The following is a 25,461-nucleotide window of genomic DNA, read 5'->3' as shown; positions in this document are numbered from 1 at the left end:
AATTGTTCCTTTGCCTGGAACATCCTGCTGCTTCCATATCTTCACTCAACCGACCAACCTTTCTCATTCCCAGCCCTCACCTCCAGTGTCTCCAATGAGTGAAGGCTCTGCTGATTCCACTGAAATCACCACCACCACCCTTACCTGCCGCTCATCTGCCATCTCATGCTATTGTCTTCATGACACGTGGCAGCCTCCACAATTAAGCTGTTGGCTGTCTACCTGTTTGTGTTCCATTTCACTCCATTGCAATGTGTCTGCCTTGCTCAGTGCCGCCGCCCTCGCACCTGAAGTTTGCATAGCATACAGGAGGCTCACGATGTCGAATGCGTAATTAAGTGAATGACTGTATCTTTTTTAATTTAGCAAATTATTTCGTCAGCATGAATCCCTAGGAATGGAATGCCTACAGGGCATTTGTATCCTAGATCCTTGCATACCCAGGAGTGGCTGCTGCCCAGAAAAGCAGCCTGTATTTCCCCCTTGTTTGTTCTAACAAACCGCTGACTCTTCCCTCATGATTTTCTGCTCTGCAGGGATGAAAAGAGTCCTGTTTGCTCTTTCTTCCTTTTCTCAGTGGTACAGCAATGAATCTTGCGCACTCTGTCAGCATCTATGTCTTCTCCATTCCTCAAAGACGCTAAAAAAGATAAATGATGTGGGAGGAAGCCCGAGCCAGGAGTTGCCTAAATGCAATGCAGCTTCCGCCCTCACAGGTCCCCAGGACCTGGGCTCAATGAGCTTTGAAAATGGAGGCAAAGCAGTTAGTTACACAGTCCTGGGCCTCTGCTGGCTTAGAGGCTCTCTTTTGAGGCTCTGATTTGTCCTTTGACTTTGTGTTCTGCTTTTAGAAACATCTAGATGCTGTTATCAGGGGAAATGAAAGAGTAGGAACAGACAGTAACTCATGGGTTTGCTGACATGTATGCTGCAGGAGAGCCTTGTTTTCAGGGGAACTTTGCAGACCGTGCCACGGGATTTATGACTCATGGGAAATGGAATGCAAATGTTATGTTGATAGGAAGCCCTTTCCAGGAGTCGTGGGCTGGATTTCAGTAGTTAAAATGGAAATACACATTTACTTTCTTTAAAATATGCAACTTTTCCCCCCTGTATGATACTGGACTCTTTTTCCCATTTAAATGACTTAAATTTCTTACTATATATGAAGTCCGCATCATTAAATGAAAAAGATACAGTTTGTCTTCTTACAAGAGTTGTACTTTCTTACTGTAAAGCCCTCAAATTATACTATGGAATTTTTGATGCATATCTTAATAAATTTAAATTATATGTGTATGAAAGTACTCAAAGAAAAATTCTGTTGCAGCTATGCTTTGGAATGGTGTGCACCTGTTAAAAAAATGAGACAGGTCAATAGTTTATCACACAAAGGGAGTTTTACAATACATTAAATTTTTTTAAAAAAGGCTTCTTCCACTGTGTGATCCCACTTGTGAATGATAAAAGGCATACCTCCGGGCAAGTTCTCCCCTAGGGTTGCCACTGGGGTAAATGCAGCACTCTGCTTTCTTGGGGGAGATATCACTGCTGTCCTTTGTTTATATAACTTAGGTTATTTAAGCTTTATTGTGACTCAGTTTCTTTGTCTGTGTAATAAGCATAATAGTACTGACTTCATAGAGTTTTTGTGCAAATTGATGAGCTAATATTTGTAAAGTCCTAGAGGTTCTGTTAAACTTTCATGCATGTATATGTGTGTGAATATGATTGACAGGTTTACCTGAATTCTCATCATCAGAGAACCCCACACTGTATTCAAAGGCAAGGGTAGTAAACGTCCCATTGTTAACTGGGATTACCCAATAAAAATGGCTGTCAGATGCCAAGTGCATTGGATCGCTGGGATCGCAGGACCATTTTGATACTCTTCTTGCTCTTGAGAGTCTAGATTCTTGGTGTTAAGGAACAAGGTGCCTTTAGCAAACATGAACTCTCAAAATTACTCCAAAGCACGTACATGGCCCCAGTTTGCAAATAGGCAACCGGCAGTGGCAAGATGAATAGCTGCATCCATTCAAGTAGCAATTAAGACCCATTGCTGTGTTTTGTCATGCTAATGATAGTAGCGGATGCTTACCTGGCAATTACTGAGCACCCAGCACAGGTGAAGCAGCTTATGTATGTTATCTCCTGGAATCATCACAGAAGCCCATTGAGGCAGGGACTGTTATTATCCACATTTTACAGATGAGGAAATTGAGGCACAGAGTGGTTAACCCCCTCAAACCTGCACAGTTGGTATGCGGTAGAGCCAGGAATGGAACCACTGCCCTGTGCTGCCTCTTAGGAATGACACGTGCAAAGGCAAGAAGTACATCATCCGCCTGGGGAGTGCCCTCATCTTAGAGTGGTGAGCGTGCTTCATGTACGCACATTCTGCAGACATGAGCTCTTTGGGGAGAGAGGAACACAGCTGGAGCCCGAGTGCAGGCTGCACCCTCTGTTCTGCTCATGAAACCCTGGAAGGGGCACAAGATGGAAGGCAAGAAGGGGTCATGTCCTCAGGGACCTCACTTCACCTGTGCCTCTCTGAACTCAGTGAGATACGAGTATTTAACTAAACACAGGACAACTACAGACAGTCCTCGGCTTACGATGGTTTGACTTAAAGTTTTTTTTTTTACTGTACAATGGTGCAAAAGCAGTACACATTCAGTAGAGACCATACTTCGAGCAGCCATACAACCATTTTGTTTTTCACTTTCAGTACAGTATCCAATACATTTCATGAGCTATTCAAGACTTTATTATAAAATCGGTTTTATGGTGGATGATTTTGCCCACCTGTAGGAAGATGTAAGTGTTCTGAGCTTGCGTAAGGCGAGCTAGGCTGAGCTGTGATGTTCCGTAGGTTAGGTGTATCAAGTGCATTTCTGACTTCTGATATTTTCCCCTATCATGGGTTTAACAGGAGGTAGCCCTATTGTAAGTCAAGTGGCATCTGTATTTCCCTAATTCTCAGTAATACGTTCCAGTGCCATGTTAGATGAGCTGAAAGAATTTCTATCTCCAATGTGGTGCATAAATATGGCTGAAAAAAAAGCACCTTCCCCACTTTCTCAAAAGAATCCTGGGGAGGCACAGTGGCCCACGCCTGTAATCCCAGCATTTTGGGAGGCCGAGGCAGGCAGATCACGAGGCCAGGAGTTTGAGACCAGCCTGGCCAACACGGTGAAACCCAGTCTGTACTAAAAATACAAAAATTAGCCAGGTGTGGTGGCATGTGCCTGTAATCCCAGCTACTCGGGAGGCTGAGGCAGGACAATGGCTTGAACCCAGGAGTCAGAGGTTGCAGTGAGCCGAGATTGTGCCACTGCACTCCAGCCTGAGTGACAGAGAAAGATCTGATCTCAAAAAAAAAAAAACAAAACCCAAAAAAACCCACAAAGAATCTCATGGGCCCTATGCAGTGGCTCACACCTTTATTTCTAGCATTTTGGGAAGTGGGAGGATTGCTTGAGCCCAGGAGTTCGAGACCAGCTTCAGCAACAAATCAAGACCCCCGTCTCCACAAAAATTAAAAATAAAAGAACATTCGTCGGGTGTGGTGGCACGAGCTTTGGTCACACCACTGCCTCCTAGCCTCAGCGACACAGCAAGACCTTGTCCCAGGGGAAAAAAAATCCCAGTCTGAGTATGTACAATCCTAACTCATAAGCAGATCCTTAGTTTTCTGCTTCCCTGGACAACTATGTGAGTCCTTCACAACTTTGAATGTTTTACCCCCTGGATAAACACCCCTTAATAGATTCAAAAATCCTTACCAGTTAAGACCTCTTTCAAATGCCTGTGGCCAGCACTTGTTTTTAATAGCCTTCCAAGGATTGGTTAACTTACAAGGTAATTCTTCCCCAAGACTCTCTTTTCCTGAGAGTCAGGGGGCTTTTATCCCTCTCTTCAACAAGGCTGCTTTGGAGGGCAGTATTAGGCACGCAGGTATGCAAGAAAGCCTGACCTTCTGACATGTCAGGGACTGATACGGTTTGGCTGTGTACCCACCCAAGTCTTATCTTGAATTGTAGCTCCCATAATTCCTCCGTGTCATGGGAGGGACCAGGTGGAGATAATTGAATCGTGGGGGCAGGTTTTTCCCATACTATTCTTGTGGTAGTGAATAAGTCTCATGAGATCTGACGATTTTATAAGGGGTTTCGCCTTACACTTGGCTCTCATTCTCTCTTGCCTGCTGCCATGTAAGACATGACTTTTGCCTTCTGCCATGATTGTGAGGCCTCCCCAACCATGTGCAACTGTGAGTCATTCAACCTCTTTTTCTTTATAAATTAGCCAGTCTCAGGTATGTCTTTATTAGCAGTTTGAGAACAGACTAATACAGGGACCTAGGGGAGGGGGCACCAACTTCAGGCTAATGAGTACATCCCTTCCCTCCCTACAGTGAAGCTCTTATAAAATGATGAAATCTTCTCTTCAAACTGTGAGTCTGTAAGCATTTTCTCCACCATGGCCACAACTGAACAGGCTGGCCTACATGCACCAATCCTACTGTACTTGATGTGGGCTCGAGGAGATTTTCAAGGATAATTGGAAACAAATGTGATTTTCTCCTTAGCTGGTACCTTTAGAACTGAACTGCCAACATCAGGTGCAATCCCACAGTATCCTAAAAGTTTGTTGAAAATCCACGATATATCTATATCACCTGATGTATGTAAGAATGCTTTTGGCTAAAAATAGCAGAAAGCCCAATTTATTTGTGGCTTGAGTAAACAGCAGTGCATTTTTCTAACTTAACAAGAAGTCTGGAGGGAGGCTGTTGCCAGCATCGGCAGAGCTGCTGACAGGGCCATCAGGCTCCCCAGCACTGTCCCTGTTTCGCCTCTACCATCTTTCATGTTAATTTCCTTCTCATCCTGTCATTGGGAGGTCTTGAAGTGATGATGTATAACTCAGCCCCGATCCAGGCAGAAGAAAGAGGAAGAGGTGATTCTGTTTTCAATTCTTTTGTACATATACCTAGAAGTAGAACTCCTAAATCATATATTAATTCTACTTTTAATTTTTTAAGGACGGTTCCTTAAATTTTTAAGGAACCGTCCTTAAAAAATTAAAAACCACATTCTCCTCACCACAATGAGATAACTGTCACCTTACACCCATTACGATGGCCACTGTCAAGAAAAGAGAACATGTGATGACAGCAGAAACCTTGCATAATGTTGATGGGAATGTAAAATTTACAGCTGCTATGGAAACTGGCATTTCCTTAAAAAATTAAAAGTAGAATCAATATATGATCTAGCAATTCTACTTCTAGCTATATATACAAAAGAATTGAAAACAGAATCTCAAAGAGAAATTTGTGCACCTTTATTTTATAGCAGTATTACTCACTGGTATGGTTTGGCTGTGTTCCCAAAGAAATCTCTTCATGAACTATAGCTCCCACAATTCTGACATGTCATGGGAGGGACCAGGTAGGAGGTAATTGAATCATGGTGATGGGTCTTTCCCATGCTGTTCTCATGATAGTGAATAAGTCTTACAAGATCTGATGCTTTTATAAAGGGAAGTTTTTCTGCACAAGTTCTGTTCACTTGTCTGCTGCCATGTGAGATGTACCTTTGCTCCTCCTTGCCTTCCGCCATGACTGTGAGGCCTCCCCAGCCACGTGGAAGTGTGAGGTCATTAAACCTCTTTTTCCTTGTGAATTACCGAGTCTTGGTAATTCTTTATGTCTTTATCAGCAATGTGAAAACAGACTACCACACTCACAATAGCCAAGAGGTGGGAGCAACTCAAGTATCCATTGATGGATGAATGGATAAAGTGTGGCATGTCCAAATAGTGGAATATTATTTAGCCTTAAAAACAAAAACTCTGACACATGCTACAACATGGATGATCATGGAGGGCATTATGCTAAGTGAGAAAAGCCATTCATGACAAGACAAATGCTGTATGATCTCAGCCATTTGAGGCTCCTGGAGAGATCAAATGCGTGGAGATGGAAGTAGAGTGATGGTTGTCAGGGGCTGAGGGGACTTGGGGAATAGGATTTGTTTTTTACTGAGGACAGTTTCAGTTTCTGAAGATGAAAAGAGTTCTGGGGGTGGGTGATGGTGATGGTTACACAGCAATATGAATATACTGTAGGGAAAGCTGTGGATCACCTCTACCCATCTTAGTTCTTAACTGGGATCTTCAGCTGGGTCTAGGAGCCAAATTAACACGAGACAGATTAACTGGAGAAAAGCATGCATGTTTTATTAATTATAGATGTACAGGTACATGGGAACCCTCACAAGAGAGTAAAGGCCCAAAGAAACAGCCAAAGCAGAAAGCTTTTATGCTTTTCAGAAAAAGAACAATACATTTTGTGGAGCAATTGATACAGGGCAGCTTCTTGGCTTCTCCTGGAAAGTAATTCAAGGTGGTAGGATTAAACAGCCTCATTGAGGTGGCAGCTGGGTAACAGCTCTGTGACTGCTTCTGCAGAGCAGGGCTACTCCACGGGCAGTGTACAGAGAGCAACAGCCCAGGGGCGGCTCTGCAGTCATATTTATACCCACTTTTAATAATATGCTAGTTAGAGGGCAAGCTAATCTGTATTAGCTGGAAAATGGGTGGTAACTTCCGGGTGTTGCCATGGCAATACTAAACTGTCATGGTACTGGTGGGCGTCTCTTATGGAGCGGGGCTTCCTGCACCTCTTTCAGGTTTTATTCAGTCTGGAGTCCTGCCTGCCTCCTACCTCACAAAGGCAACACAGAGGGGCCTGGGCTAGGGATAGTGACTTTCAGGAGAGTCACTAGGAGGTGCATAGAGGGGGTATAAGAGCTCATAAAGGATAAGGGTTATTCAGTATATTTATACAGACCCATTGCAGACCCAATTCCCAGCCACTGGAGACAAGCGTTATCTCCCTGTGTTGATACAGGGAAGCTAGCTCTCCCTCAGGAATTTTTGTGGCTTGCTATAGGTAAGAAAGGGCAGCTCAAATAGCCCTTTTTATAACTTCTGCTTCTTTAAGTGCTTTCAGCTCAAAAATATTTGTGTCAGAGAGGCATATTTTGGGGTGATAGATTCTGATTTCCTTCAGTACTTAACACTATTAGACTATGCAAGAAATGAGGAAGATAGTAAATTTTATGGTATGTGTATTTTAACACATTTCAAAATTTCAAAGAACACAGGAGTGAAAAGTTACACACACATAGAATTCTCCTGAAAAGGCTTTACCATTTTATTGTGGGGAGGGAATGGATTCTAGTGAGTATAAGTCAGGGCTAATAACCTCTAAGTAGTAGTAGCTAAAAACAAGTAAGGCTTAATTTTGGCTCATGCTTCATGTCCATCATGGGTCAGCAGGGAACTTCTGTTCCTGGCAGTCAGTAGGGGTCCAGGAAGCAGCCACCCCATTTCAACTTTCCTGGACAATGTGTAGGAAGGAATAGAAGAAGGCAGCATTGTGCAGAAATGTTTAACTTTCCACCCAGAATCACACAGGGCACTTCTGCCTCCACCTCATTGTCCAGAACAAGTCCAAGGGCGCCACCCATCCACAAGGAAATCAGGAAGTGCAGTTCTACCATGTTCCCAGAAGGAACAGAAAGCAGACACTGGTGAGCAGAACAGCCTACTGCAGAGCCCTTCCTAGCACGTGCTGCTTCACAGCTCATCGGCCATGTTAAAAGAAGATCTTCAAAGAAGGGCAAAATCATGACTCTCCTGTGGATATCAAAATGAACATGGTTTAAAGTTTATTTAACTCATGAGGATACCAAACAGATGTTATAACCAGGACAAAAGAGAATCCAAAGAACAGATACAAGTATAGATGGGTGATACTGAAACACATGTAAAAGGGAAGCACACAAGGGTATCCACAAAAGGAGATGGGAAGAGGGAATTTGGTTTAATCTCTTGTGGACAGAACAGAATTTGAATTTCTTTTTTTTTTTCTGTGTCTTTTTTTTTTTTTTGGGAGATGCAATTTCACTGTTGTTGCCCAGGCTGGAGTGCAATGGCGCAATATCAGCTCACTGCAACCTCCACCTCTTGGATTCAAGCGATTCTCCTGCCTCAGCCTCCTGAGTAGCTGGGATTACAGGCATGCACCACCATGCCTGGCAAATTTTGTGTTTTTAGTAGAGATGGGGTTTCTCCATGTTGGTCAGGCTGGTCTCAAACTCTCAACCTCAGGTGATCCGCCTCCCTTGGCCTCTCAAAGTTCTGGGATTACAGGCATGAGCCACCGCACCTGGCCCAGAATTTGAATTTCTGTAGACAAATTATTTGCATTGCTATAAATTACCTACAACTTTCAGAGTTGTAGAATTGCCTCCGCAGAATCAGATAACTGAAGGATGCCCTCTAGAGTCTAGACAATCCACACTTTTCCACTGAAGCACAAATATTTTCCTACAGCCCACCTTTAGATAATCACAGGCCAAGAGGGATGCAATCCTCATGATTGGATTAGAGCAATGATTTGATTCTAGGGCTCCTGGAGGGCTAGCTGCTGCCTGACAAAGACTGTATTTCCTCACTGCCTGAACAAATAGGGCATTTTTCTTCAGGACATAAGTGGGGTGTTTTCTTTTTCTTTTTGAGACAGGGTCTTGCTGTGGCCCCCAGGCTGGAGTGTGATGGTGTGATCATGGCTCACTGCAGCCTCAACCTCCCAGGCTCAAGCAATCCTCCTACCTCAACCTCCTGAGTAGCTGGGACTATATGCTTGTATCACCACACCAGCTAATTTTTTAATTTGTTTGTAGAGATAGGAGCTCACTTTGTTTCCCAGGCTGGTCTTGAACTCCTGGGCTCAAGAAATCCTCCTACTTCGACCTCCTAAAGTGCTGGGAATACAGGTATAACTTACTGTGCCCAGGCAGGGTTGGTTATTAGGAGGCAATGAACAGAGTTTTCTAATCACATAAACACACACACACACACACACACATACAAACACACATACAAATACACATACCCATGTGCACACACACGTAATAGCATTTTTTTTAACAAGGAATGTGATATTGATTTCTCAGAAACTGGTTGTTACTAAAATCTCTATAACCTTTTTGTGTCCAATGAAAAGGTTACCAGAAAGAAAAGCCTGTAATTTTTGAAGCTCTTTTACAATTATTTGCCTGTTGTGCTGAAGTAATTTTGCTTTCCACCTTTCTTAACCCTACTATAATATTGTCGTTTGAGTTTTGGGTGCAAGTCTAGGAAGACGTCCTATATTTTCACTTTTTCCTTCTTCCTTTCCTATGCTGAAGGGGTATCAACACAAATTGTAATTGTATATGTCACACACTTCTTATGAGGCAAGAGAAAGAAAAATTAATATGATGACATTACCACAGCTTTGTGTTTCTAAAAGCAGCAATGTTGTTACCAAGTGATGGGCTTGCTACCTGATGACGCCATTATGGTGCAAGCTTTTGAGAAAAGCAAAGGCTTTACTGAAAGGTTAACTGGCAAGGAGATATGAGGCAATACTCAAAGCTGGGGCATGGGGGCAAGTTCTCTAGGCAGAGGGTAACCATGAGAAAGGTAGGAAAATGCAACGAGGCGTGATCTGATTAAATCATGCCAAGAGGCTCTGTGTATCCTTGGTTCTAAAGTTCCTACTGCAACGAATCAGGGCACCCCTCGATTCTTAATTCGGTTCCTGTTCCTTTACCTGAGCACTTACGTTCCACCTGCGGTTGACTTTTTCATTCATGCCAGCTCTGAGGTCATGAATTGGGCACACTTGCTTCATCTGGGCACACTCAGTTTACAGGACCTGCAGCCTGGGGGTCCGTGGTGACTGTAAAGCAACTCATCATTGAACCCCATTGGACTGAGTCTGTAGTTATAAAGTCATTGGGAAAACTTTTCTGGGCAGTCAAACGTCTCAAAACCCAGAAACAGTAGCAAAAAAATACTAACAGAACATGCTTTCAAAGAAGGTGCCATCAACTCACATAACCTCTGGGACCAGTTACCCATGGAGTGAAGCAAGCTGGTATGCGGACAGGTAGGCCTTATAGCTCAGTATCAGTCAATTATTGGCGTTCCAAGTGCCAAACCTAAAGCTGCTGATATTTTACTATTTCAGAAAAAAAAAAAAAAAAAAAAAAAAGCCAGAAATCTAGATCCTCACTGGAAATTTCTCAAGTTCTAAAAGTTGAGTTCTTGGTCAGGCATGGTGGCACATGCCCGTAACCCCAGCACTTTGGAAGGCCGAGGCAGGAAGATAGCTTGAGCCCAGGAGTTTGAGACCAGCCTGGGAAACATGAGGAAACCCCATCTCTACAAGAAATACAAATATTAGCCAGGCATAATGACACGCATCTGTAGTCCCAGCTATTCGGGAGACCGAGGTGGGAGGATCAGCTGAGCCCAGGAGGTCAAGGCTGCAATGAGCTGAGATTGCATCGCTGCACTCCAGCCTGGACCACAGAGTGAGACCCTGTCTCAGGGAGAAACAACAACAACAAAAAGCTAAAGATGGCCAGTTTACACTCTCTGATTTAAGAACTAGGAGGCGTATTTCTCCTTTTACATGCAAATATTAGAAAAGGTGCCGTGGAGTGCTGAGCTAGTGGGCTGTTGATTCCATCTGCATAGAATGTTTCTTTTTGTACATTTCAAGCAGGGTGTAGGAAGAACAACAACTGCAGAGTTCAATAGCTGCTTTCCACCCACCCTAGCGAGTTTGCACGGGTGGTACAAAACATATTAGACAGCTTTTTCAGCTCCTCCGTGCATAGAACTGTTATAGTGATAACAGTTGCTTTCAGTTCATCTCCCCAAACAAGGATAAACCCGTTGATTTGTACAATATATGTTTAAAGGCTCTAGAAACAGACTGCCTGGCTCCAGTGAACCGGGCCAGGTTCCATGTCAGGAGAAGTTATGCGTGACAGAAAGCCCAAGGGTTTGCAGCTTTGATGACGCATCTCCAGCCATTAGCACTGTCTGTTTCCCCTCCGTGCTTATGAAGGCAGAACGCTAATGCTGCGCTTAAAATGAGTCTACCTGCCTGAGACTTCAGAAGGGTGAAAAGAAGACAGAGCAAAACACCTACACAGAACAGGGACTTGAAACATCATGGGAATGATGGTCTGCACACGGATGGGCTCGCTGCGGTAATAGTGTCTTGTTCTGGGATTTAAAAAAACAAATCTTTTTGGAAAAGTATCAGTTGATTTTTTAAAAAAATTCAATCTGCCCATCTTAACCAAGCAGAGAGTGGCAGCTCATGTTCCCATTGGGACTAGGAAATTAGTTTTGAAATACTTTAGTCAATCACATATCCATCTCTTCCCTCAGCTAGGATGTTGTGTTTGCAAATAACAGAATAGGCAGCTCAAATCGGTTTAGACAGTAGAAAAAAATGGACACACATAATTGCAACATTTAGAGCTCTTTTGGCATCAGGAACAGATTGATCCAGGGGCTTAAGTGTGCAGTTGGAGCCCCAGGTTCCCTTCTCTAATTGTCCTAGTCGTCTTCTTCATGTCTCATCTTTATCTGCAGGCTGGAGTTTCTCATGACAGAAAAATTGAGGTGCTGATTCCAGGCCCGAGGTGTCGTGAGCACTTTAATCCAGTATTTGAATATAACATCCTGACATTCACTCTCCTAGGACCCATTTTGGCCATGTGCTTACTTGCATGCCAGTTGCTGCTGGTCAGGAGAATTAAACAATCTGGTGACTTGGCTGAGATCTTGCAGGCTTATTTCTGGGATAGGGATGTGTGGAGGCAGCTTCCTAGGAACCTGTTGTAGCTTCAAACAGAAGTTGGAAGTTAAAAGGGGATAGAGGCTTATTGGAGGGCTTGTTGGGAGTTATCTTAGCCCAAATTCCCCGTGAAAGCAGACCGCGTGGGAATACTTACATGTTATACTTTATTGTGGAAGGGAGGGGAGCTGTGGCCAACCGCGGAGAACCAAGAGAGAGCAGAAGAGTGACAGGGAACAGGGAAGTGAGTGGGAAGTGTTGTCTGCAAAGCTGCCTGACCTTCGCCAGAAAACACAGCAGTGCCTTGTTCACGTGCTTGTGTCTTAAGAGGCCCTCAGAGGCCTGGGAGGATGGGAATGGCTCGTCTGCCAACTCCTTCCTGACTCCCGAGTATCACTAGTTCATAGCTCTGTGGGCAGTGACTTCTCTGCGGTTCCAGGTGCTTAGTGGCCCTTTGGGGGCAGCCAGGTGGGAGGTCAGATCCATCGTGGTGCTGCACCCGCCTCCGGAAGTGTGCAGGAACTGTGCCCACCGTCTTTCATCATGGTGGTCCAGCCCTAGAGTCCATCCTGGGGTCTAAGATGGGGGCTGGTGATGGTGACCGAGACATTGAACCAACAGTCAAGGCTTTACAGATCCAAGTGACTCTGGGGATGAGGAGGATGACACTGGAACGAGGTCCTTTATGGGAGGCAACCAAACCAGCGTTTACCACATTTCTGATCTCTCCAGTTCCTCCCGCATCCATTGCCTGCTGCTGAATGAAAACCCCGCCTGTTTTTTTTTTTTTTCTTTTTTTTTCCCCCACTAACACTAAATCAGTATGTGTAGAACTTATAAAGAAACAGTTGTGTCCTTTGCAGGGACATGGATGAAGCTGGAAACCATCATTCTCAGCAAACTAACACAGGAACAGAAAACCAAACACCACATGTTCTGACCCATAAGTGGGAGTTGAACAGTGAGAACACATGGACACAAGGAGGGGAACATCACACACGGTGCCTGTTGGGGGTTGCAGAGAAAGGGGATGGAGAGCGTTAGGACAAATTCCTAATGCATGCAGGGCTTAAAACCTAGATGAGGGGTTGATAGGTGCAGCACACCACCATGGCACATGTATACCTGTCTAGCAAACCTGCACATTCTGCACATGTATCCCAGAACTTAAAAAAAGAAAAAAAAAAAAAAGGCCGGGTGCGGTGACTCATGCCTGTAATCCCAGTACTTTGGGAGGCTTGAGGCAGGCGGATCACGAACTCAGGAGATCGAGACTATCCTGGCTAACACGGTGAAACCCCATCTCTACTAAAAATCCAAAAATCAGCCGGGCGTGGAGGCGGGGGCCTGTAGTCCCAGCTACTCAGGAGGCTGAGGAAGGAGAGTGGCGTGAACCCGGGAGGCGGAGCTTGCAGTGAGCCGAGATCGTGCCACCGTGCTCCAGCCTGGGCGACAGAGCGAGACTCCGTCTCAAAAAAAAAAAAGAAGTTAGAACTTATGATTGGATCCTCCAACCCCATGTGGACTGACTTACTCACTTAATGTGCGTCGGGCATTTATCTCCTGATGGACTGAAGGAAAGTAGATATATGGACCATGCAGTGATGAGTGTTTCCTAAATGCCTTCACCGTGCCGTGCGCTGTACCAGATGCTGTTCAATACACTTAGATCAATGGGCCCCTGCCGGGGGTGTCTGTTTCATTACTCAGATTCCTATACTTAGAGCCCAGATAGTCTTCCTTATCACATCTTCACAGCCACATGCATGATTTCTGTGTCTCCTAGCACCGTAATGACCCAGATGAATTTAATGCCAAAAGTTTACCCTGCACAGTGGATTTGCCTGGGTTTGATTTTATGAGTGTTTATTATTGGTATGATTTATTTTGAAATTAAATATGAGTTGTTTATGCCGGCTGTATGCCGCATAATAGACAATGATTATGATGTAGAAAACGAACAAGAAAATAAAATTCACTTAGTTTAACACTCAGAAATCTTTACTGTTAACGTTTTGCTGAACATCCTTTTTCTATGCCTATTTATGGCTTTTTATCAATCTGGGATCATAAGTACTTATTTACTTACTATTTTATTGTATGTAATTTTGACATAACTGTTAGTGAAGATAGGATAGACTGTGTTGTGGTAACAAACCCCTAAGGTTAGTAATTTCACACAACAAATATTTACTTTTTAATTATGCAATGTCTTCTGCATGTAAAGTTTCTGGTTGAAGGCTGTCTCGAGAAGATCTCCTCCAAGCCCCGACCCAGATATCTGGGCTGCTCAAGTTCGAAGTTATTCATCTGAGACATGTGGCTTCCAGGAGCAAAGTGAAAGGGGAAGAGTGGGAAACGCAGAAGCGGATGGTGTTAAAGGCCAGGTGTGAAAGTGGCTTACATCGGCCGGGCGTGGTGACTCACGCCTGTAATCCCAGCACTATGGGAAGCCGAGGCGGGCGGATCACGAGGTCAGGAGATCAAGACCATCCTGGCTAACACGGTGAAACCCCGTCTCTACTAAAAATACAAAAAATTAGCCAGGCGTGGTGGTGGGTGCCTGTATTTCCAGCTACTCAGGAGGCTGAGGCAGGAGAATGGCGTGAACCCGGGAGGCAGAACTTGGAGTGAGCCGAGATCACGCCACTGCACTCTAGCCTGGGCAAAAGAGCGAGACTCCATCTCAAAAAAAATAAAAAAGAAAGTGGCTTACATCATTTCTGTCTGTTGCACTAAGACTTAAGTCATATAACATCATTCAGGTTTCAGGGGATACTGGGAAAGGCAGACTTCCCGTGTGTTCAAAAAGAGGAGATGGGCTGGGCACAGTGGCTCATGCCTGTAATCTCAGCACTTTGGGAGGCCAAGGCAGAAGGATTGCTTGAGCCCAGGAGTTCGAGGCCAGCCTGGAAAGCATAGCGAGACTCCATCTCTACAATAAAATTTAAAAAATTAGCCAGGTGTGATGGCAAACACCTGTCGCCCCAACTTCTTAGGAGGCTGAGGCAGAGGATTCCTTGAACCCAGGAATTAGAGGCTGCAGTGAGCTATGATTGCACCACTGTACTCCAGTCTGGGCAACAGAGCAAGACCCTGTCTCAAAAAAAAAGGCAAATAAGAAGGCATCCACCGCCCACAGCACCACCAAATATTTAAATGTCTTGAGAATCTGATTTTCATGGCTTATCTTGTATTCTCCCACTGCTCTAGAAAACCTATGGTTTCGTGGTTTAGGAAAATGACTTTGCTTCTAGTGTTTATTGTTAATAATATGTTGGTAACACAGCGGTATACATCAACATTTGTCTATCTCTGATTTTTCCTTTAGGATCTATTTAGGATAGATTCCTAGATGTAGAATGGATACAAATAATTGCTAAAATATATTGAATGATGGAATATGTCTGGCACTGGCACTGGGACTTTTACCTACTGTCTCATGTAATAAGCAAGGCGTTGGAATAAACTCTCTTTTACAGAGAAGCAAACTGAAGCTTGAGCAGTGAACGAACCTGCTTCCCATGGTGACTAAGTGCCTGATCTAGGGTTAGCATTGTAGTGTCACGAGAGTAAGGCTTCCTTCCATTCTCAACTGCTAGTTCAAAGGGCCTTTGGATCTTAGAGCCGATTTCTCTCATAAAAGTTGTCCTAATTTATGCTCTTATCAACAGCATGTAAAAATGACTGAAGGCCAAACCCCAACACATTGTTTTTCTTAATTTTGTCCAAATTGGTAGTCACAATGTAGTAACAGAGCTTGGTGGCTAAGAAATTAAACATGTGACCCGGCGTGGTGGCTCACGCCTATAATCCCAGCACTTTGGGAGGCTGAGGTAGGTGGATCACCTGAGGTCAGGAGTTTGAGACCAGCCTGGCCAACATGGTGAAACCCTGTCTCTACTAAAAATACAAAAATTAGCCAGGCATGGTGATGCACACCTGTAATCCCAGCTACTGGGGAGACTGAAGTAGGAGAATCACTTGAACCTGGGAGGCAGAGGTTGCAGTGCGCTGAGATTGCGCCACTGCACTCTAGCCTGGGAGACAAGAGTGAAACTCCATCAAAAGAAAGAAAGAAAGAAAGAAAGAAAGAAAGAAAGAAAGAAAGAAAGAAAGAAAGAAAGAAAGAAAGAAAGAAAGAAAGAAAGAAAGAAAGAAAGAAAGAAAGAAAGAAAGAAAGAAAGAAAGAAAGAAAGAAAGAAAGAAAGAAAGAAAGAAAGAAAGAAAGAAAGAAAGAAAGAAAGAAAAGAAAGAAAGAAAGAAAGAAAGAAAGAGAAAGAAAGAAAGAAATTAAACACACACCACAAAGGATTTATTGCCTTTCAATTGATTCAGTTTGTACCTCTATAAAATTACTAGATCACCTCAATAGATTTGAGGCTAGGACATTATACAGTATTGCTCTGAGCTTCCAAAATATGTTCTCCAAAAACAATAACTATGAGCAGAATTTTCCAAGGTACTGAAATTTTAATACTCCTAATTCTGGAGCCCTTTAGAAAATATTTAGGTTGGAAGGATTTTAAACAAGTACAGAAGCTGCCAAATTTCATATCTGTTAATAAAGGAATTGGCACTACCTATAATATGTGTTAGATACGTTCATTCACTTTCTTATACAGGAAGTGTATACTAGGAGCATATATTACCAGGCACTTTGGAATACTCTTGGGAATAGGAGAGTAAAACAGGTGTGACTTCTCATGGATTGTTTATTCTTGTGTTGAAAACAACAGAACATGCTAGAAGGGTTCACATTAATAATTAATTTTAATTTTATTAAGGAGGAGTTGTGAGAGCTTACAACATGAAATCTGCTATAATCCGGATAAGAGAGCATTTCCCTGAGTAACTTCCACTTAAGTGGAATCATAAAGAATAAGTAGGAATTATGCGAGTTGAAGAGGAAGAAATATCTTCATGCCAGGCAGAGGGAATAACATAGGCAAAAGTTTTGAGGCAGGAGGAAGAGTGGTGTCACTTAAAAAAATAAAAGTGGACCAGGCGTGGTGGCTCACACCTGTAATCCCAGCACTTTGGGAAGCCGAGGCAGGAGGATCACCTGAGGTCGGGAGTTCGAGACCAGCCTGGCCAACATGGTGAAACCCTGTCTCTACTAAAAATACAAAATAATTAGCCAAGCATGGTGGCGGGTGCCTGTAATCCCACCTGCTTGGGAGGCTGAGGCAGAAGAATCACTTGAACCCAGGAGGCGGAGGTTGCAGTGAGCCGAGACCATGCCATTGCACTCCAGCCTGGGCAACAGAGTGAAACTTTGTCTCAAAAAAAAAAATAAAATAAAACAAAAATAAAGCCAGTATGGCAGACTCAGAGAGGGTAGAGCTGAGGGGCAGGTCAGCAAGGTTCTGGGTGGACATATTTTGGATTTTTTCCTAAGCTGTGGGATCCTGTTGAAGGCTTTCCAGCCAAGTGGAGACATGATTATATTTGCATTAAACACACAAAACATCACTCTGGCTGTATCGAGTAGTTTTAAGGAACGACCTCAGGAAACCCTTTTGGAGGTGGCTGCTGTAGGGTGGCAGCTCTGGAGGAAGTCATGAGGATTTGTCCAGATTTCCACCCTTTTCTAAGAAAATACTGGAGAAGAAGTAGGTGGGAGTGGAAAGATCATGGGGCTGGCTTTGGGCACGTGAAGTCTGGGAAGTTATCAAGACGCCCAAATGGAGCTAGTGTGTAGGCAGTGAGATGCAAGGGTCTGGAGCTCGATGGCAGAAGTTTGGCTGAGGATAAGAATTTTTGAGTAATTGGCATATAGATGGTATTTGAAACCACAGATACGCAGTCAGAAAAACAAAATTGGCAACCTTTAAGCAATGACCCCTCTGCAAATACATGAGATTAAGGGGGGGGGAAAGACATCTCATAATGGGTTATTCTTTAATAGCAGAATTCCATCATCCCACAAGCATTAGTAATTTCTAAAATAATGACAGGGTCTGCGAGCTGGTAAACTGGGGCAGCATTTAAAGCTGTTTTTTGATGTGAAAACTTTAAGACATGCTTTATAGTTATAAAAGATGAATAACCAAATTGTAGAGCATTCTTCTCATTTTTCCTGTGACCCCAACTTCAGCCTGTATTCCTTTTCATAATTATTGCAAAAGATGATGTTCCCTTTCTGTTTGTTTGTAACCCCCAAGTATCTGCCATGACAGGACCTAGCATCTATTAAGGAATAGCATTGGTTGGAAAGGTGGCATGGGAAGGCTAACAGGAAGAGGGAGGGAGACAAACCTGGGGAGGGAGAGAGACTCTGACATCCACCAGAAAAGGGAACATCAGGGCGCAACCTTCCACAGCCTGAAGGCAAGCAAGCAAGGGTTGCAGAAAGCGGAATGCTGGAGCGGCATGGACAGTTGTGCTGCATAGCCAGGCAGGTGGTGAACAAGCTAGGTTTCGATTATTCTGAAACTCAATAGAATTCTTCTTTAGAGAATTGGTTCGCTTTTCTTTTTAAAATTGTAATTTTAATTCTGGTAAAATATACATCCCACATAATTTACCACCTTAACTAATTCTAAGTGTACAGTTCAGTGGCATTTGGCATGTTCACATACGTTGTGCAGCCATCACCCTTATCCATCTCCAGAACTCTTGCATGCTCCGAAGCTGCAGCTCTGCACCCCTTAAACATAAACTCCCTGTTTATGACTTCCCCAGCCCTTGACAGCTGCCATGCTACTTTCTGTCTGCATAAATTTGATTAAAGATCTCTTATAAGTGGAATCATACAATATTTGTCCTTCGTGACTGGCTTGTTTCACTTAGCGTAGTGTCCCCAAGAGTCATCCATGTTATAGTGTGTGTCAAAATTTCCTTCCTTTTTAAAGTTAAATAATATTCCATGGTGTGGATATGCCCGATTTAGAGTTTGTTTTTCTCTTCTTTATTATGGTAAGGACATTTAACCCACTTAATAAATTCTTAAGTGTACAGTATGGTATTGTGAACTCTAGGCACAATGTCTTCTAGCAGAAGACCCCCGGAACTTACACATTTTGCATAGCTGAAACGTTAAACTTGTTGAACAGCAATGTCTCATTTCCACTACCTCTATCCCCTGGCTCCCACTATTCTACTCTTCGCCTCCCTGAGTCTGACCAGCTTAGAGACCTCCTATGAATAGAATCATACAGCATTTGTCCACCTCATTATCCTGGGTGAAATAGGCCTGTCACAGGACAAACAGGGCACTTGTTCTTGATTTTATTCAGATTTGTGTATTATGGACATTTTTGGGTTCTATGTGAGTTCAACTACACTGGGGAATTTTCCCCATGTGTGTTGGAGATAGGGTGGGCACGACCAGAATGTGAGAAAGTTCGACTCTAAGATGATAGATGGGGCATTGGTGAAAGGTAGGTTTTACCGGTGCTTGGGACAGGAATGGGTGGAGGTGGAGAGAGATTTCCTCATCTGCTTTACCTTCTCTGAAACAGAGTATGCTCTCTAAAGTCTAGCCCATTCTCTTCCCTATCTTTCCAGATTCAAATTAATAAACTAATGACAGGGTGCTAGAGAAACAGTCTACTTTCTTTCTTCACCTAATAATAGACAAAAGGGGCATAAAAAGATAACTAGTGCCTAGAGACCAGCTATGAGTTTTGGTGGCACCAATTTGCTTTGTTTGCCTCTGAAACCACCAGACCCTGATGAGCGATCGGGTCACAGGGGGCTCCCACTCCCAGGACCCAGATCACCTCTGATAGTCTGAGGGCAGCCATTCCAGCTGCTGTCCATATAATGCACTAATCCAGCAACCTATCCCCGTTGTAGTGTCAAAGCGTACTACTCGAAAGTGTAATAGCACACTTTTCATAAAAACAGAACATCAGTATGTGTTAAAGATTTTATGCACCTCATTCATTAATGAGAGAACCAGAGAGATGGTAAGACTGGCTCAAAAAACCTTTGGAGAGGTAGATACTTATAAGCAATTTGGAAAAGGAATATGATACTGATCTTGCTAAATTAGCTGCAACACTAGTTAATGTCCAGTTGGGCAAAAAGCCGTAGTTACAAGTTAGCATGTGGCTTCACTGTGTGTGAACTCCAATCCAGTGGCAAATAGCAAAGTCAAACACAGGTGCCTTTCTCCTAGATAATTAAATAATCCTCGGGGGAGCCTAAGAAACAATCACATTGAAAGGACAGCAGTCACCAAGTGCTTTGATTCCAAGTTTTGGAAACTTTTTTGTATTATTGCTATAGGAAAATGCCTAGATGTCACCGTGTGGTAGTAGTGACAAACGTGGTGGCCTTTTCCAAACCCATTTCTGCTTGACTTTCTAAAGATAACACAAGATGCCTCCAGTCCCTATGTAAGTGTAAGTTGAAATGTTTTTCTATTTTAGTCTCTGAGTCTTTGTCTAGACTGTGTGGTATCAAAGGCAAAATCGCTGTCTCTTTGGTCTTTCTTTTAACTGCCTTAATGTAATGAATGTGATTTTTCAGGCTCCTTAAGTATAAAAGCACTTTGGTTTTAAACTTAATCTTTAGAATTTTATGGCCATCTCTTTTTCTCTGAAAATGAGTCTAAATTTCAGGTCGAGGGAAGATGTCTTCTCCTCTGCCCTCTACTGTGTCCCGCCTGATCTCAGCCATGACTAACCTTTCCATGTTGACATCATCCAAGAACCCCATCTTCTTGTCTGGTCCCTGGCTGTGTGGTCCAGACCTCATTCTGTCAGTCACAACCTGGATTCTTTCAGAGCATGAACTCTTTTGGTAACAGCTCTCCTGTTCTTCCTTGGGGTCATGAGATTCTGAGTGTTGTGGCCTTAGTTTCTCAAAGTTCCAGACTTAGCATCCAGACATGTCAACTCTCTGATTGTCTTGCTATGCTGGACTGGGGGAACTCTGATCGCTTTTGATGCCTAAGATCCTGCATATGAATTTATGGCATAGATTCTTTCTGCTTTGGACCTGGATATCTGATAGGGATTCTGTTTCTTCTCTACCCAGCTTGCCTTGGAGGGAGCTTTAAGGTCAGGCGGGGTGAAGAATCCTTCTCAGAAGCTGTTGCCAGCACCTACTTTTCCCACTCTTTTCTTCATATCTCTTTTTCTTCTTCAAACCAGACAATTCATCTCTAAGACTTGGGATAATGCCTGTATTCTCTGAGATCTATTGCATAGGGCTGGATGGACCTTGGTGTTTAAAACTCAAAAGCCAAAGTTGCTTTTTATTCTTCACATCTATGCTAGAACATAAAGGGGAATTTGAAGGCTGGAGGTTATCAGGCTCTAGTGGAGGAATAATAGGGGAAGACATCAGGAAAAGGAATGAAGCGAAAGGTTATGACAAAGATGAGAAAGAATTATAGGGGGAAAAATGAAGTAATACTTGAAAATATTTTCCCAGCACGGTTAGCAGGGTGCCCTGCATGCATAGAGATTCCTATCCTGTAGAGTCATCAGGTGGCAAATGTGTCTTGCATAATAGGAAACACGCAAAAAATGTACCATTTTAATTTCCTTTTGTTGAGATTGACGGATTTTAAGTGTTTCATTTCCAGTACTTGCTGAATATCATGTGATTGTGTATGAGTGTGTATGTCTTTTTTCAATTAAGTTGTCAGTCTACCCTTATTTTTAGGGGATAAGAAAAGCATTTTAAATTATTCTAAATTGTTTGAATAAATGTGCTCACTGATTTGTGAAAGTCCAGGATTGGGGCTGCAGCGTTTTTACTGGAATCTTTTTGTGATTTGGAGAACATTTGGAAGACTTGTACAAAACAATTCTTGCTTTAATCAATTAGATTAAGTTTCGAGAAAAAGATACTTTCTGATTTCTTTTAGATCTGAATAATGCAAGAGCCATTGGCTTTAAAGCCTCTCCACATTGCATTGCATTTGTGAATTTTTCAATATTGCAACCCCTTGTACACTTTTTGGACAATGATGAAGAATATCGCCCATGAGGCCTTCGCTCTGGGAGGTTCAGATATAAATGCTGAGCACATCCCTAAATCCCAGGATAGCTGCACCAACAGACGTGGTTCTAGTAAACCCGGGTTTACAGAGAAGCCTAAGTTTAAACATCCATCTGCAGCTTTGTGAGAGATAATGTTTCACTTTACTTGTCCTGTTAGCCATGACTTTTGGTCTTGAAAGTCACATATAACAAGGGCATGAAACTGTACTAAAATCCCTATGCACAGGGCAGAGGACATCTGTGTCTTTTGCCTGTCCAACATCCACTGTCTTTTCTTCTAATAGCTTCTCACCAAAGTTGCTTTGGGGGGACCACCCTTCCTCCTTTGGATGAAGTTTTGGTGGAAATGTCAATTAGGATACCTCCTTCCTCCTCGCCAAGTAGTAAGTGGTCCCATCTGAGCCAGTCCCCAGTGGAATGACATGTAATCACCAGCCATGACAAGAGCTTATGTATCACAACTGTGACATCTTGGAGATGATCCTTCCTGGTTCTTACACCTGGATCCCCAAAGCTGCACAGGGCCCTGTCCTTTCCCACAAGTTTAGTTTTGTTTCAGGGACCATTGTCCATAGCATAGCTGAAACTTCCTCCCTAAATGGCATAGCTTTGGCCAGCACTGCTGCTCTTGCGTGTGGCTAGACAGTCCTAATCGAAGCATAGATTATCAGGTAAAACCCTCTGGATGAAATATAAGACAGGTTTCAAATTTCCAAATCTCATGGAAGGATGCTTTGACAGAGCTCATGTGGACGTAAAGGTCTTATGACTTATTCTACACTGTTTTGAGGCATGAACATTTAATTTGCTGGCTTTCTTTAGCAATTTCTGCATAGAGATGTTGACAAAATCAGGGCCTTTAATCTGAGTTAAAGAGAGGAATAGTATTCACAAAGAGACATTTGACTTAAGTCTCACACTCTTGGAGTTTTTTACATTTGTATATTTTCAGTTATATTCCAATAATGCTATACATGCATTGAGGGGTGTGTGTGTGTGTGTGTGTGTGTGCGCGCGCATGTGTGTGTGAAATTGTAAACATTGCACTTAAAATATAGCAACATTTTCACACCTTTTTGGTATTTCTTTATTAAATATTGAAGTTATATAGATTTATCTCCCTGTCTGAATGGCTGGGGTTATAATCCATTAAAAAATCTTCCCAGTAGTATGAGGGGATGGTGTGTTGGCAAATTGATATTTCTCTCATTATCATTTTAAAGAATTGGGATTTTGTTAAGCAAATAACAGTTGAAGTTTGATGACACATTATACAAGATTAATGTTGTATGAATTAGAGTCCCTGATGAGATTAGTTTTAATTAAGATCTCAAGGAAGAGAAAGTATTAAGGGAGGGTAGTGCAGGGAAAAGGAGTCAGATTGTGCTAATATCAGCTTTATTTCCAAAAGCGCTATTTAGAAATGCCTTTAAACTCTCCTAGGATTCCACTTTAACAGGAGACAAAGTCATCCTGGTGTTTGTAGCGAAGTTGCAAATCCTAGTTTGCTATGCAGACATGGCTTTGTTGGACAATCCATGTTTAATGCACCAAAAAAGTGCACTTCTTTGCAGCTTATCACAGAGTGATAATGAAAACATCTGTCACCTTGGCTGGGGAGCCCCAAAGCAAATGCCTTCCAAAGTTGTCTTTATGTTTTAACAAACAACTTAAGGGCAGGGTCCTGAGTCAGTGCCTTCTGGGACTCTGGTGGATGCAGGGAGCTGGAGGCTGGCTGGTGGGGGAGACACAGGAAATGCTGTGGGGACTGATGGTTTGGCTGTGTGTCCCCACCCAAATCTCATCACAAATTGTAATCCCCATGTCAGGGGAGGGACATGGTGGGGGGTGATTAGATCACAGGGTGGATTTACCCCTTGCTGTTCTCTTAATAGTGAGTGAGTTCTTACAGACAACTGATGGTTTCAAAGTGCGGCATGTGCCCACTCGCTCGCTCTCTCCTGCTCTGCCATGGTTAAGACTAGCTTACTCCTCCTTTGCCTCCCGCCATGATTGTAAGTTTCCTGAGGCTCCCCCAGTCATGATTCCTGTAGAGCCTGAGGAACTGTGGGCCAATTAAACCTCTTTTCTCTGTAAATTACCAGGTCTCAGTTATGTCTTTATAGCATTGTGAAAATGGACTAATACAGGAACACTCTCATCTCCAGAGGGCAGCAGGAATTACGTCCACAATGAGGAAATGTGGGCCCAACACTGCCAAACCTTCTGAATTTTCAGAAACCAGAAATCAAAAATTTTAAATGTGATACTCTTGGCTTTTTTGTTAAAGTATGATTGACACATAGTAATTGTACATATTTATGGGGTACAACATGATGTTTTGATACATGTATACATTGTGCGATGATCATTTTCATTGGCTTAAACATTTATATTATTTGTGGTGAGGCAAACATCCAAAAACCTCTCTTCTAGCTACTTCAAAATATACATTATTGTGAGCGCTAGTCACCCTACTATGGCACAGCACAGCAGAACTGATTCCTCCTCTAGTACTATACCTTGGTACCCGCTGACCAACCCCTTCCCAGCTTTCCTTGCTCCTCCCCTCCCACCCTCTGGTAGGGAGTGAAACTCTTGGCTTTTAAAAGTCAACCAGTAAGATAATTCCATAACCATGACACAGGACCTTGTGGCCTCTGAGTTCCATTCTTTACCACTTACGAATAGGCCTGTTATTTGGAAATACTGTAATTCTGCAATGTTGGTCCATCATAGTCTTTCACCATATTAATGGAATAGAGAGGTCAAACCGTAAGTAGATGCAGAACCAACACCATTTATGATGAAAATTCTCAGAACACTAGGAATAGAAAATAACTTTCTCCATACAATAAAGGGCATCTGGCTGGGCGCGGTAGCTCACGCCTGTAATCCCAGCACTTTGGGAGGCAGAGGCAGGCCAGATCATGAGGTCAGGAGATCGAGACCATCCTGGCTAACACAGTGAAACCCAGTCTCTACTAAAAATACAAAAATTAGCCAGGCGTGGTGGTGGGTGCCTGTAATCCCAGCTACCTGGGAGGCTGAGGCAGGAGAATGACGTGAACCCGGGAGGTGGAGCATGCAGGGAGCCGAGATCACGCCACTGCACTCCAGGCTGGGTGACAAAGTGAGACTCCATCTCAAAATAAATAAATAAATAAATAAAGGGCATCCTCTGACAAGCCACAGGCATCATCGTCAGTAGAGACGGACTGAATGCTTTCTATCCAGGAGAGGGAATGGGGATGGGATGCATCTTCTCCCACTCCCTTCAACATTCACTGGCTTTGCTAACCACTGCCACAGGAAGGGAAAAGGATTAAAAGGCATGTAGACTGGAAAAGATGCACTAACTGACTTTCTTGGCAGATGACAGAATGGTACACGGACAATTCTCAAGAATCTACAAGTACCGTGAGCCAGGTCTACATACTCTGTGTCTTTCTTGAAGGAAGTTTCACCCATTAAGAGAGAGATTCTAGGCTAGGCGCGGTGGCTTATGCCTGTAATCCCAGCACTTTGGGAGGCCGAGACGGGCAGATCATTTGAGGTCAGGAGTTTGAGATCAGCCTGACCAACGTGGTGAAATACCATCTCTACTAAAAGTACAAAAAAAAAAAAATTAGTGGGGCATGGTGGCTCATACCTCTATTCCCATCTACTTGGGAGGCTGAGGCAGGAGAATCGCTTGAACGTGGGAGGTGGAGGTTGCAGTGAGCTGAGATCGTGCCACTGCACTTGAGCCTGGGTGACAGAGTGAGACTT

At 43.3% G+C, this 25,461-nt stretch overlaps 1 protein-coding gene across 2 annotated transcripts in view; it reads left to right on the top strand.

Moving 5' to 3' along the window:
* The window catches only part of TMEM132D (transmembrane protein 132D), an 818,999-nt gene that overhangs the window by 122,061 nt on the left and 671,477 nt on the right, over nt 1–25,461 (top strand). The window lies entirely within an intron of this gene.

The sequence above is a fragment of the Pan troglodytes genome, chromosome 10, assembly GCF_028858775.2.
Source record: "Pan troglodytes isolate AG18354 chromosome 10, NHGRI_mPanTro3-v2.0_pri, whole genome shotgun sequence".
Classification (NCBI taxonomy): Eukaryota; Metazoa; Chordata; class Mammalia; order Primates; family Hominidae; genus Pan; species Pan troglodytes.
Note: the sequence above shows the minus strand (reverse complement) of the source record. Positions and strands in the feature narration are given on the sequence as shown.